The sequence below is a fragment of the Triticum aestivum genome, chromosome 1B, assembly GCF_018294505.1.
Source record: "Triticum aestivum cultivar Chinese Spring chromosome 1B, IWGSC CS RefSeq v2.1, whole genome shotgun sequence".
Lineage (NCBI taxonomy): Eukaryota > Viridiplantae > Streptophyta > Magnoliopsida > Poales > Poaceae > Triticum > Triticum aestivum.
This window is the reverse complement of record NC_057795.1, coordinates 358589395-358600269: the sequence shown is the minus strand read 5'-3', so window position 1 is coordinate 358600269 and position 10875 is coordinate 358589395. Positions and strand designations below refer to the sequence as shown.

Genomic DNA, 10875 nt, shown 5'->3' with positions numbered 1-10875 from the left:
CAAATGGACTCCAAGAAAAGCCTATGGACAAACCCTTCAAATATAACTCAAGGCAACCATTAGTCCATAGAGATTGTGATCAATTGCCAAAACCAAACATGGGGGCACCGCATGTTCTTTCAAATGTCACTCTGAATCTTATGAAGGACATCTGCAGGAGACAGAACTACTCATAATGTATTGCAATCTAGTTTTTATTGGTCTACTCTCTTCAAGGATGCTCGTAAGTTCGTCTTATCTTGTGATGAATGTCAAAGAATAGGTAATATCGGTAAGTGTCAAGAGATGCCTATGAATTATTCTCTGCTGTTGAACCATTTGATGTTTGGGGATTTGATTACATGGGACCTTTTCCTTCCTCTAATGGGTATACTCATATTTTAGTTGATGTTGATTATGTTACTAGGTGGGTAGAAGCTATTCCAGCCATTAGTGCTGATCACAACACCTCTATTAAAATGCTTAAGGAAGTTATTTTCCCAAGGTTTGGAGTCCCTAGATATTTAATGACTAATGGTGGTTCACACTTTATTCATGGTGCTTTCCGTAAAATGCTTGCCAAGTATGATGTTAACCATAGAATTGCATCACCCTATCATCCACGGTCTAGTGGTCAAGTTGAACTTAGCAATAGAGAAATAAAATTAGATTTCCAAAAGACTGTCAATAGGTCCCAGAAGAATTGGTCTAAGAAATTAGATGATGCACTTCAGGCTTATAAAACAACATATAAAAATCCTATGGTTATGTCTCCTTATAAAATGGTTTATGGAAAAGCTTGTCATTTGCCTCTTGAGTTAGAACATAAAGCATATTGGGCAATCAAAGAACTCAACTATGATTTCAAACTTGCTGGTGAGAAGAGGTTATTTGATATTAGCTCATTAGATGAATGGAGAACCCAAGCTTATGAAAATGCCAAGCTATTTAAAGAAAAGGTTAAAAGATGGCATGATAAAAGAATCCAAAAGCGTGAGTTCAAAGTTGGAGAATATGTTCTTTTGTACAACTCTCATTTTAGATTCTTTACAGGAAAACTCCTCTCCAAATGGGAAGGACCCTATGTTATCGAGGAAATTTATCGATCTAGAGCTATCAAAATAAATAATACCGAAGGTACTAACTCAAAGGTTGTTAATGGGCAACGATTAAAACATTTTACCTCAGGTACACCCATTAATGTTGGAAGCAATATTATCCAAACTATGACACCAGAGGAACACATAAAAGAAACCTTCGGAAACACTCCAGAATCATGAAAAAGAGGAGGTACGTGATACGGCCAGTAAACATACTCCGAAAAATGTGCAAAAATATTTTCTGTCTATTTTGGAATATAACAAAAATTAGAAAAATAAGAAACAACCAGGAAGGCACCCTTGGTGGGCACAAGACACCAGGGCGCGCCTGGCAAGCCAAGCGCGCCCGGGTGGGTTCTGCTCACCTCGGGTACCTTCCAGTCTCCGTTTTTCTTCATTTGCTTGTTTCCCAAGATAAAAAATCTTTATATACACCCCAAACCCATTGACCTCTGTATCGCGGAAAAACCCTCTATTTTCTTTCCTTGTTATTTTCTAATAGATCTAATCCACCATGGCCCCTTCAAGCTCCTCCAAGGACAAATTCTTCGAGAATGTCATCAACCCATATTTGCAGGAGGTGATGCAACACCCTGAAGCCATCCAGAAGCGTGAGGGGGTGCTCCACATCCGTGATGTGCAAGGCCCCAAGGGGACTGGATCCCTGGAGGCTAGGCTTGAAGCTATGGAGCAGGAAGTCTTCCGGTGCAAGGGGATGGTGGAACGTGGACTCAACAGCAATCACCTCATGATCGCGGACTACACCCGTGATCTCAAGGTGGATGGCAAGTCCATGAAGGACATCGTCTTCTCCTTCAATGAGCAAATCAGCTTTCTCCAAAGCCAGATCTACGACCTTCAAAACCAAGTCTTTGAATATGAGGCAAGGTTTAAAGGTATGAGTTTGGCTGCCAGTTGTAGGACCCGAGAGATTCACTCCTCCTCTTATGATGGTGAGCATCTGCCCTGAAAACCCAAGGACAAGATCGCTACCACTTCACCACCACCTCCTTATTCATCAACCAAAGAAAATTAATTATCGGGTATGGGCACTCCCCTTGGCTTTTGCCAAGCTTGGGGGAGGTGCCCCGGTATCGTATCACCTCCATTATCTTTTGCTTTTACTTTTCTTAGTTCGATCCATAGTTATCTTTTGTTTAGATGAATAAAAGTTTAGTTCGATCTTTTCTTTTCAAGAGTTTGCTTAGTGATCTATCCTTGTAATCGTGTGTGAGATTTATAATAAATCTTAGTTTGAGTTTTGCTTTCTTTACTTTCATGTTTCAATAAAAAGAAAGGAAATAAATGAAAAAGATCATCTAATCTTATGGTAAGTAATGGTATCACACAAGGAAAAGTATAAGTAGAAAATTTTATTGTAGATTGACAAACATAGCATTGGTCAATGATGCAATTCATGAAAGAATGAATAAGGGAAGAGAAGATTCACATGAAAATACACTATCTTGGAAATCTTTTGTGATTGTGAGCCCCCATCAAAATATTATATGTCAAAACTGTTGACGTTGGACAAGGAAGACAACGTAATGATTTATGTTTGTTCATATTCACATAGAAGCTATATTGTCATAGATCCTTCAACATGTGGTGTTTGCCCCCTATCTTTGCTAGCCAAAAATTCTGCACCAAGTAGAGATAATACTTGTGCATCCAAAAACCATTAAACCCAAATCTTGTTTTCAGAGTCCATCATACCTACCTATGGATTGAGTAAGATCCTTCAAGTAAGTTGTCATTGGTGCAATAAGTCAATAAAAATTGCTTCTAAAAGTTTTATATCATTTAGTGTAAGAGAAAATTGAATGTTGTACGAACGTGTGATGAAGAAGAATAAAAGTGACATACTGCATAATAAAGTTTCCATCATAAGGGGCAATATAATGTGACGTTCTCTTGCACTAAGGGATTGAGCATACAAACAAAAAGCGCATGGCAACCTCCTCTCCCCTCTGCAAAGATCCTATCTTTTACTTTTACTAGTTGACCCGTTGCGCCAAATGGCACAGAGACCCCCTAAAGCCATGTTGTCGATGAAAATAGTTTTATTTTGCAAGGACATATTCGATATTGGTAGTAGAAAGCCTATGTGTTAAATCGTGTTATACTGAAAATATCATAGGTTCTATTAGTTGACCCGTTGCGCCAAATGGCGCAGAGACCCCCTAAAGCCATGTTGTCGATGAAAATAGTTTCATTTTGTAAGGACATATTCGATGTTGGTAGTAGAAAGCCTATGTGTTAATCATGCTATATTGAAATTATGTTTATCCCGCTGAAAATTTTGAGTTTGAAAAAACAACCATTTGTATAATTGGTAATAGAAAGCATGTGTGCTAAATCATATTATATTGAAAATATGTTTATCACGCTGAAAAATCTAAGTTTAAAAAAACAATCATATTTGTATAACATGTATAGACCTGTTAAGGAAGCGTTTTTTCAGTTGAAAATCTGGTCATCACACTGAGAAATCTGAGTTTGCAAAAAAAAATATTTATATAAGATGTATAGACCATACAACTCAAGTAGAATTTGGAAATGTTAATAATCTTCTAAAGTCCTGCATAGTGCCTTATAGAATAATAAGGAGTATACTACTGCACAAGAAAGAAATGGTACTCCCTTCGATCTAAAGTAAGTGTCGTGGTTGTAGTTCAAACCACTACACTTATTTTGGATCGCAGGGAGTAGATAACAATAATTAGGCAACTCCAATAACAGGAAGCATAGGGGGCATGTCAATATAATTATAAATTCGATCTCCACCGGTTGAGAAATAGCCAATGCAATTGCACATAGATCAAATGATCATTTGTTCCAACATTAAAAACAACAATATTAGGTTCCTGTCCCACAACAGGGCCTGTCTATCAAGCCATATTAAAAGCATAAACAGGTAACACGTTGTTCTTCTCTTCAACATTGCAAAAAGTTTGTACCGTCATAGAGCTACACCTACAGTAGAAACGTAAATCAGGCTAAAACAGAAGCAGCTCCGTTTGAGAATTCTGAGATGCCCTGATAAGAGTCGTATGTAAGTAGCTTGACTGCAATTTAACCAAAACAAAAAAAGGAAAGCAAGAATCTTCTATGTCACGTTTGCCTATAGTTGATATGCCCGGAATCACTCAAGCTGACAAGATCATATGCTTGTAATCATTTGAGCCGTCAATTAGCCAAAATTCTCGACACAACATCAAAATACCTCTATAAAAAGGAAGAAACATGAAAAAATGTTATGAACAGAATGAGAAAGATACAAAATAAATGTAAACTAGTGACGAAAATGAAGAGCTACAACAAAAAGGGAAATCAAAATTTCTAAACAGCATTAGCTACTAACAGAAGAATTTGCAAAACTTAGAAGACAACTCTTGTAGTCTACATTACCTATCACAATTAAAATATAAGATTTCTCAACTGGATAATCAGGATTGTGCTAATGTTTACTAATCCTAGAATTCATCAATTCAAGTCCTCTGTTTCAGCGAGAACATCAAAATCCCCTTTGATAAGGACCGGCACAAATGATGGCTTATATTTTAAAAATGGTGCTGAAGCCACATTGCATGGTAAGGAGCAACAAAACGCTAAATTCTGGTCAAGGTAAGGAAGCCTGCATTATCATATTAAGATAGAAAACCCTTCTAAGTTCACTATGAAATAAAGATAAGATTCTTTGTGACATCTTGAGGCTCTGTACCTCCACCCACTCTGCCCATGGAAAAAATAAAGGAGGGCTCTACTATTCAAAGCTTTCTCACTTGAACAAATTTTACTGTGGCAGCAAGGACGCCATGCCAAAGGCGACATCCTTGTAAACGCCATATATGGGCCGCCAACAGGAGACGTAGAGGGCAGGATCAAAGAGAAGAACAACGGGAGAGATCACCTGGGCATAGGCCACGGTCGACATCGCTTACGTCGCTCTCCAGTCACGCTATGGGTTGGACAAAGAAGTAGAATATGTAAATCATAGCTAGAAATCAACTACAAACTGACAAAAGAAGTGGAATATTTAGCAAAAATCAATGTCGATTAGTTATTTCAGATGTGCGATTGTTCCTGAACATTTAGCCAAAAGAAGTAGAATAACTAACCAATCACTAAAGTTAAAGTGGAATATTTAGCAAAGTAGTGAACCCGTTGCGCCCAATGACGCAGAGACCCGCTAAATCCATGTCCGGACTGAAAAGAAAACCCATGGTTTAGTTAGTTTAATTATGGGCAAGCACATATGGTAACAAATTTAACACTCTTTATAATGATAATAAAAAGAATGCTTGCTTGTTCTGTACAATGCAATGTACACACACATTTAAATTTGGTAACAGAAAGTTCCAATGAAAACCATGTTACGCTTTGATGATAAAATTAGGTTTTAGCAATAACTTAAGATGTTTTTTCGTGAGGATGATTTAGAGCATCAGTATGGTGTATCATTATAGTCGATTTTAAGTTTTGTAGAGAATCTATTGCCAAATGGTGTATCATTATCAAGAAAATTCGGATGAAGGGCTGCCAATTCGGCACAACATGTGTTTAACATTATCCAAAATTTGGACTAAGGACTGCCAATTCTGCCATACTACCAAAAACATATTCCTGTCCATTACCTTGAGGAACATGAGATCTAAAAATGAGATACTGCCATAAAGTGACCATTCTAACAATGCCCATGGACCTGCAAGCACCATTAAGTACAGTCATACAAAAGAAATAAAAAATACATAGAAGGGGCAGGGGTAATATGATGCCTTCATGTACCGAGACTGGGAGTATAATAGAACACATTTGTGTTAAATATAAATAATGATGTGGACTTTGGATTAGAAGATAATTTGCTACAAGGTTACACTTGAAAATCTCTTAAGATTATATCATTATAATCAACATACTCTTGTCACCATAAAGCAATAGAATTTAATTAATCTGCATTCATAAAAACATGCACAATAGTGTCTTCACAATAAATCAGTAATCAAATGTGTGTACTGTATTCTTATGTATAGCCAAAAGTAAAGTATATAGAATTTGAATTTTCAGCGGTACTTTAGCAGAAATCAACAAATTAATACTTATATGCGCCAGCTTAATGATGAGACACAATAAGGATGCAACAATCCAAGAGGGGAGGAAAGATACGGACCTTATCGATGAGAATTAAAAAGTAGCAACCTTGCGGATCATCATACTTGAACCAAGGAGTAGCAATAGGTATGTTTGAGTTCATGCCCAGCAAGAGTTCTGCTATGGGTTGTAGCTTGGCAAATAATTCCACTTGTGTCTAGGGGAACATAGACAGGTTCTAGGGGAAGTAACAATATAGGTATACGAAATGCCGAAATGAAGAAACTCAATTAGGTATGACTATAGACAAAGCAAGCTTTGATAAAAATTTACCCTAACATCTTAATACTTAACTTCAGAATCAAGCCTAAGCTCACAAGCAAGAAATACCCTCACCGGTAATACCCTCATATGATGCAGACATGATGTTCTTGGTCATTTATATATTCTGTAAGAGCATCTCCAATAGCCGCCCAATGCGCGGCGCGCTAAAAACCAGTATGCAGCGTGCCCATCGCTTGGTTTGGCGAGGCGGGCAGCGCTGGCTCCAGCAGCCGCGGTAAAATGCAGCGCATGCGAGTAGCTCCAGCAGCGCGTGCGAGCAGACGGCGCATGCCATATGCTGCATTTTGGACACAAAATGAATTTCAAACATCACAAAACAAAGACATGGCATATAATTTAAATCACACAAACAATTCGCTAGAGGAGGCGAAGCCAAAGCTCCCCGCGCTAGGGTTTGCAGCGGCGGCGACGGCGGCGGTGGCGGTGGGAGAGGTCGCGGCTATAGGAAGGGGTGAGGGGGGTGCCGGTGCGGGCGTCCATTGGGTCACAATTCACCGGCGGCGGCGCGTGCAGGGCGGAGGTGGCGCGGCGGAGAGAGTGCAGCGCAAGCGCTCGAGTGTGCCGCGCGCGGAAGCGGGCGCACCAAATACACAGCGCGCGATGGCGTTTCGGACCGCGCGCCTGACTCTATATGCCCCGCGTGCACTTATTGCACGTCCGTTGGATCCCCTCTACTGATTGCGCGCACGCTAAAAAGGGCAAATTTGCGGCGCAACGCTCATTTTAGCGCGGCTGTTGGAGATGCTTTAAGATGTGAACGACCGACACCACACCGCAAGGCCTTCGCAGCACCGACGAGTAACATCCTTCGGCTGGCACTTGATGGAGTTGAAACGACATCTTTCTGTGCCTTCCAAATTTTAGTCTTGGGCCGGCAGCCCTCCTGGTGGCATCATCTGACAAACAGACGAGAGATCACCACGAATCAAAATACCAAGGATGGACCAAATCACAGCAGCATAACCATGTGTTTCTGCAAGTCTATAACATGGAAATATGGATCATAGGGGGTGCCAATGGGAAATTATGGGTATCTATCTTTCATATAATGGATGGAAAATAGCCAAACCAATATGTAGAAGAGTTTAGAGGTAAGAAAAATGGCATTAATTGTAGTAGATCCAAGAAAGGCAAGTAGTAAAAGTTTGTTTACTCTGCAGGTGAGGTTGCCATTACTTGGTGGCATTACTGGCCCATAAAGTATTATATTTCTCCATTGAAAAGCTTTATAAATCATAGTAAATATCGTAGAGAAGGCAACTATACGTCTCACCAGAATGTAGAAACATCAGAGTATAATGTTCTACTAAAGCAAACATGGGAATAGTCAATTTGTTAGGTATCACACGTATACAATGTCAATCAGCATTGGACAACCTTATAATCAGAGAGAGAACAAGGCTTGTCTTTCTATTTTAATAGGAATATTGTGTGTTCATTTTACATCACAACAATATGGGGTGCCCTGAATATCACAACAAACAAAAATCAAACACATAGGTGGCAGTGCCATCTACTCATACCTGATGTTCTTTAGCAATACTATCATAAGGCACATCTATCTAGTTCTGAAATCTCTGTAGGCACTTTTCCTACAATGCAAAATGCCGCAAAAACTTAGCTGTATAAGAATGAACAACTTTTATATATAATAACCTAGCTGTATACCAGTGAACAAGAGAGGAAGTGGAGGCAAACCTGAACCATCTCAAGCTCCTTGCTCCTACCGCTACTGCTCTGTCGACCACATCCGCAGCTCCGCCGACCCCTGCTGCTTCTGGCCTCTCCATATGTGCTCTGAAAACGGTTCATCTCAAACTCTAAAGGCAACAATGTCATTTCAAATTCTGAAACTAACACTGCAACTTTGTAAATGGTTCATCTCAATAAACAAGTAGGACTCAACTAAGTACATAATTTAAGCCAATACAACATATCAAAGCATCAAGTAAGAAATAAAAGGAGGGAGAAGGGAGAGAAGATACCACCATAGGAACCAAATCAAAGCACCATACTCCGAAGAACTGCCTGGCTGCAGCAAGCCCATATTGTCATGGCGCAGATCAGATATTCCTGCTCATGGCACACCATACCACGTGCACTACCAGATCAATCTTGAGTCTGAAACACCCTCTAAAAAACTGGAAGAAAAAAATCACAGGTTACCATGGAAGTTGAGGAAAATAGGAAGATGCTCACCTGTGCCAGCACTCCTCCACAAACTTTTAGCTTTCATGGGGTTCTCCTCTGCAGAGGTAGAGAGGTTAGGGTGGGGGCTCGACCGGGATGGGTTCCTCCACTTCCGCTGCTGCCTACGAATGAAAGCAAAACGAAACATCTAAACCAATACCATCAGCAAATCAAAGAATCAGAGAATACAAAGGCCTCAGTGACCACTTTAGATCAAATTAAGGAGGCAGCAAACCAATCTAACAATGAGAGAATTTCTACATAAGATAGACCCATAAATTAAGGAGGCAGCAAATGGCCTTAGATTTACACGTGAACAATTTGAAGATATCATGGAACAGACACAACATGATAACTACCACCATCGGGCCCTCCAAACTGAACATATCAGATGGGACTGCATATTCTCGTTTTATGGAATCAGGACTATATACTCAACACATCTAACTATTGTGTAGCGAAGGAAGTAAATCTATGGCAGACAAGTCGATCCTTGTCCCACCGAGATGGAGGCATACCTCCAGGGAGAAAATTTGCACAGCCTAGCCACACACTCTTACTCCATGGCCTTATCTCTGATGCAGTTACACACTCCCTCTTTGCTGAACCATTTGTATCCAATCTTCAAATCAAAGAATACAAATGCCTTAGTGACCACTTTAGGTCAAATTGCATTGCTAGAGGCTATACAATTGATGGGACAAAGTGGCACCCCTGCAATCGGCGCCCTCATCAATGAGACAAAGTGGGGGCGAGAGAGAGGATGTAGAGGCAAACCTAAACCTTCTCGAGCTCTTGCTCCTGCTGATTTGTTCAGCAACCCTCCCTCAACTGCCGACCCCATCCACATCAGCTGCTCCACCTACCCCTGCTGCTTTTGTTCGTAGGCTTAGACTCGCCGAGGCCTTCTTCCTTTCCCTGACCTGGGAGATTCATGCGGTAGCAGCGGCCACGGACGAGGGAAGGAGGGGACTGGTGGAAGTAGTGACGAGGGAGGGAGGAGGGAGGAGGAAGGAGAAGAAGGGGCGCGGGCGACGACGCTATGAGGAGGAGGCGCCATCAGGTTGGGAAGCCCTCCTAACCACCCCAACTTGAAGACCAGCACTCCCGTGTTCTCCGACAGCGGCGACTTGCATGCGAGCAATGGGAAGGCGAGGTGGTGGAGGAGGAGCAGTAGGCGGCGGGGCTCCTAGGGTGAAGGCCGCGGCGACAAGGGAGGAGAGCGAGGGAGCGAGGCGGTAGACGAGGGAAGGGGGAGGAGCGACGAGTGAGGGGCGTGGGGGATGTGGATTGGGGCTAGGGTTCATGAGGTTGCCCGATAGGCTCTGCGGGCAGGAGCAACCAATCACACCTTTCGATTTCACACCCAGCCAACACAAAATTACTCCACCAACAAATGGGCCCATCGGTGATACAGGCGTGAAACAAATAATGAGGTGAAACAGACAGTCAAAATCAAACGGCTGAGAGGAAAGGAGGTGGGAAATTTACAGCGATCGGATGGCAAAGAATGCATTGCATCGGGAGAGCTCTGTGAGACAGAGTTGGCTAGCCTCTTTATTGGTTTAAATGTATTTACTTTCATGCAAGAGTCAAAGTTCTTCTCTCTATTCCTTTTTATTTCTTTTTTGGCAAGCATCATGTGGTGAGGAAAGATCTAGGCACATATATCCAGTTGAATATGGGTAGCATGAGTAATTATTCTTGACATCACCCTTGAGGTGAACACGTTGGGAGGCGAACTATCAGCCCCTATCTTTCTATGTGTCCGGTTGAAACATTCTGCTCATGTGTATGCGGTGAGTGGTAGCAATCATAAAAGACTATATGATGGTTTAGTATGTGGACATGCCAAAAAGGCTCTGATAAGTGACCCTTCCTGAAAAGATGATGAATTGTAGTTGCAAAGTTAACTGAGAACATAGTTTGTTGGTTTTCAATAGAGTTTATGCTTTATACTTTGATGTTGTGATGAATTGTTACTTATTCATGAGAAGTCTATGATAGAAGTTCTATGATAAAAGTTTTATGTTAAAGTTTGTTGTTGTCATAATAAGTTACATGATGCTACTATGTCTGTATTTTGTTTTTATCGACACCTCTCTCTCTAAGCATGTGGACATGTTTTTTGATTTTGGTTTTCGCTTGAGGACAAGCGAGGTCTAAGCTT

The 10875-nt window shown here is 41.0% G+C and overlaps 1 long non-coding RNA gene across 9 annotated transcripts; it reads right to left on the bottom strand.

Moving 5' to 3' along the window:
- Nucleotides 1-3869: 3869 nt before the first annotated feature.
- LOC123123934 (uncharacterized) lies at nucleotides 3870-10050 on the bottom strand. Of its 9 annotated transcripts, none has more exons than XR_006460901.1 (10): nucleotides 9483-10046; nucleotides 9224-9327; nucleotides 8715-8827; nucleotides 8501-8588; nucleotides 8214-8312; nucleotides 8039-8107; nucleotides 5717-7411; nucleotides 5201-5288; nucleotides 4993-5040; nucleotides 3870-4307 (listed from the first exon to the last, which is right to left on the bottom strand). It is a non-coding gene; the product is annotated as an uncharacterized lncRNA (long non-coding RNA). The 9 variants fall into 9 exon arrangements; XR_006460900.1 differs by having other exon boundaries at nucleotides 5717-6792; nucleotides 9483-10040; XR_006460902.1 differs by having other exon boundaries at nucleotides 5717-5784; nucleotides 6250-8107; nucleotides 8214-8588; nucleotides 9483-10050.
- Nucleotides 10051-10875: the final 825 nt, after the last annotated feature.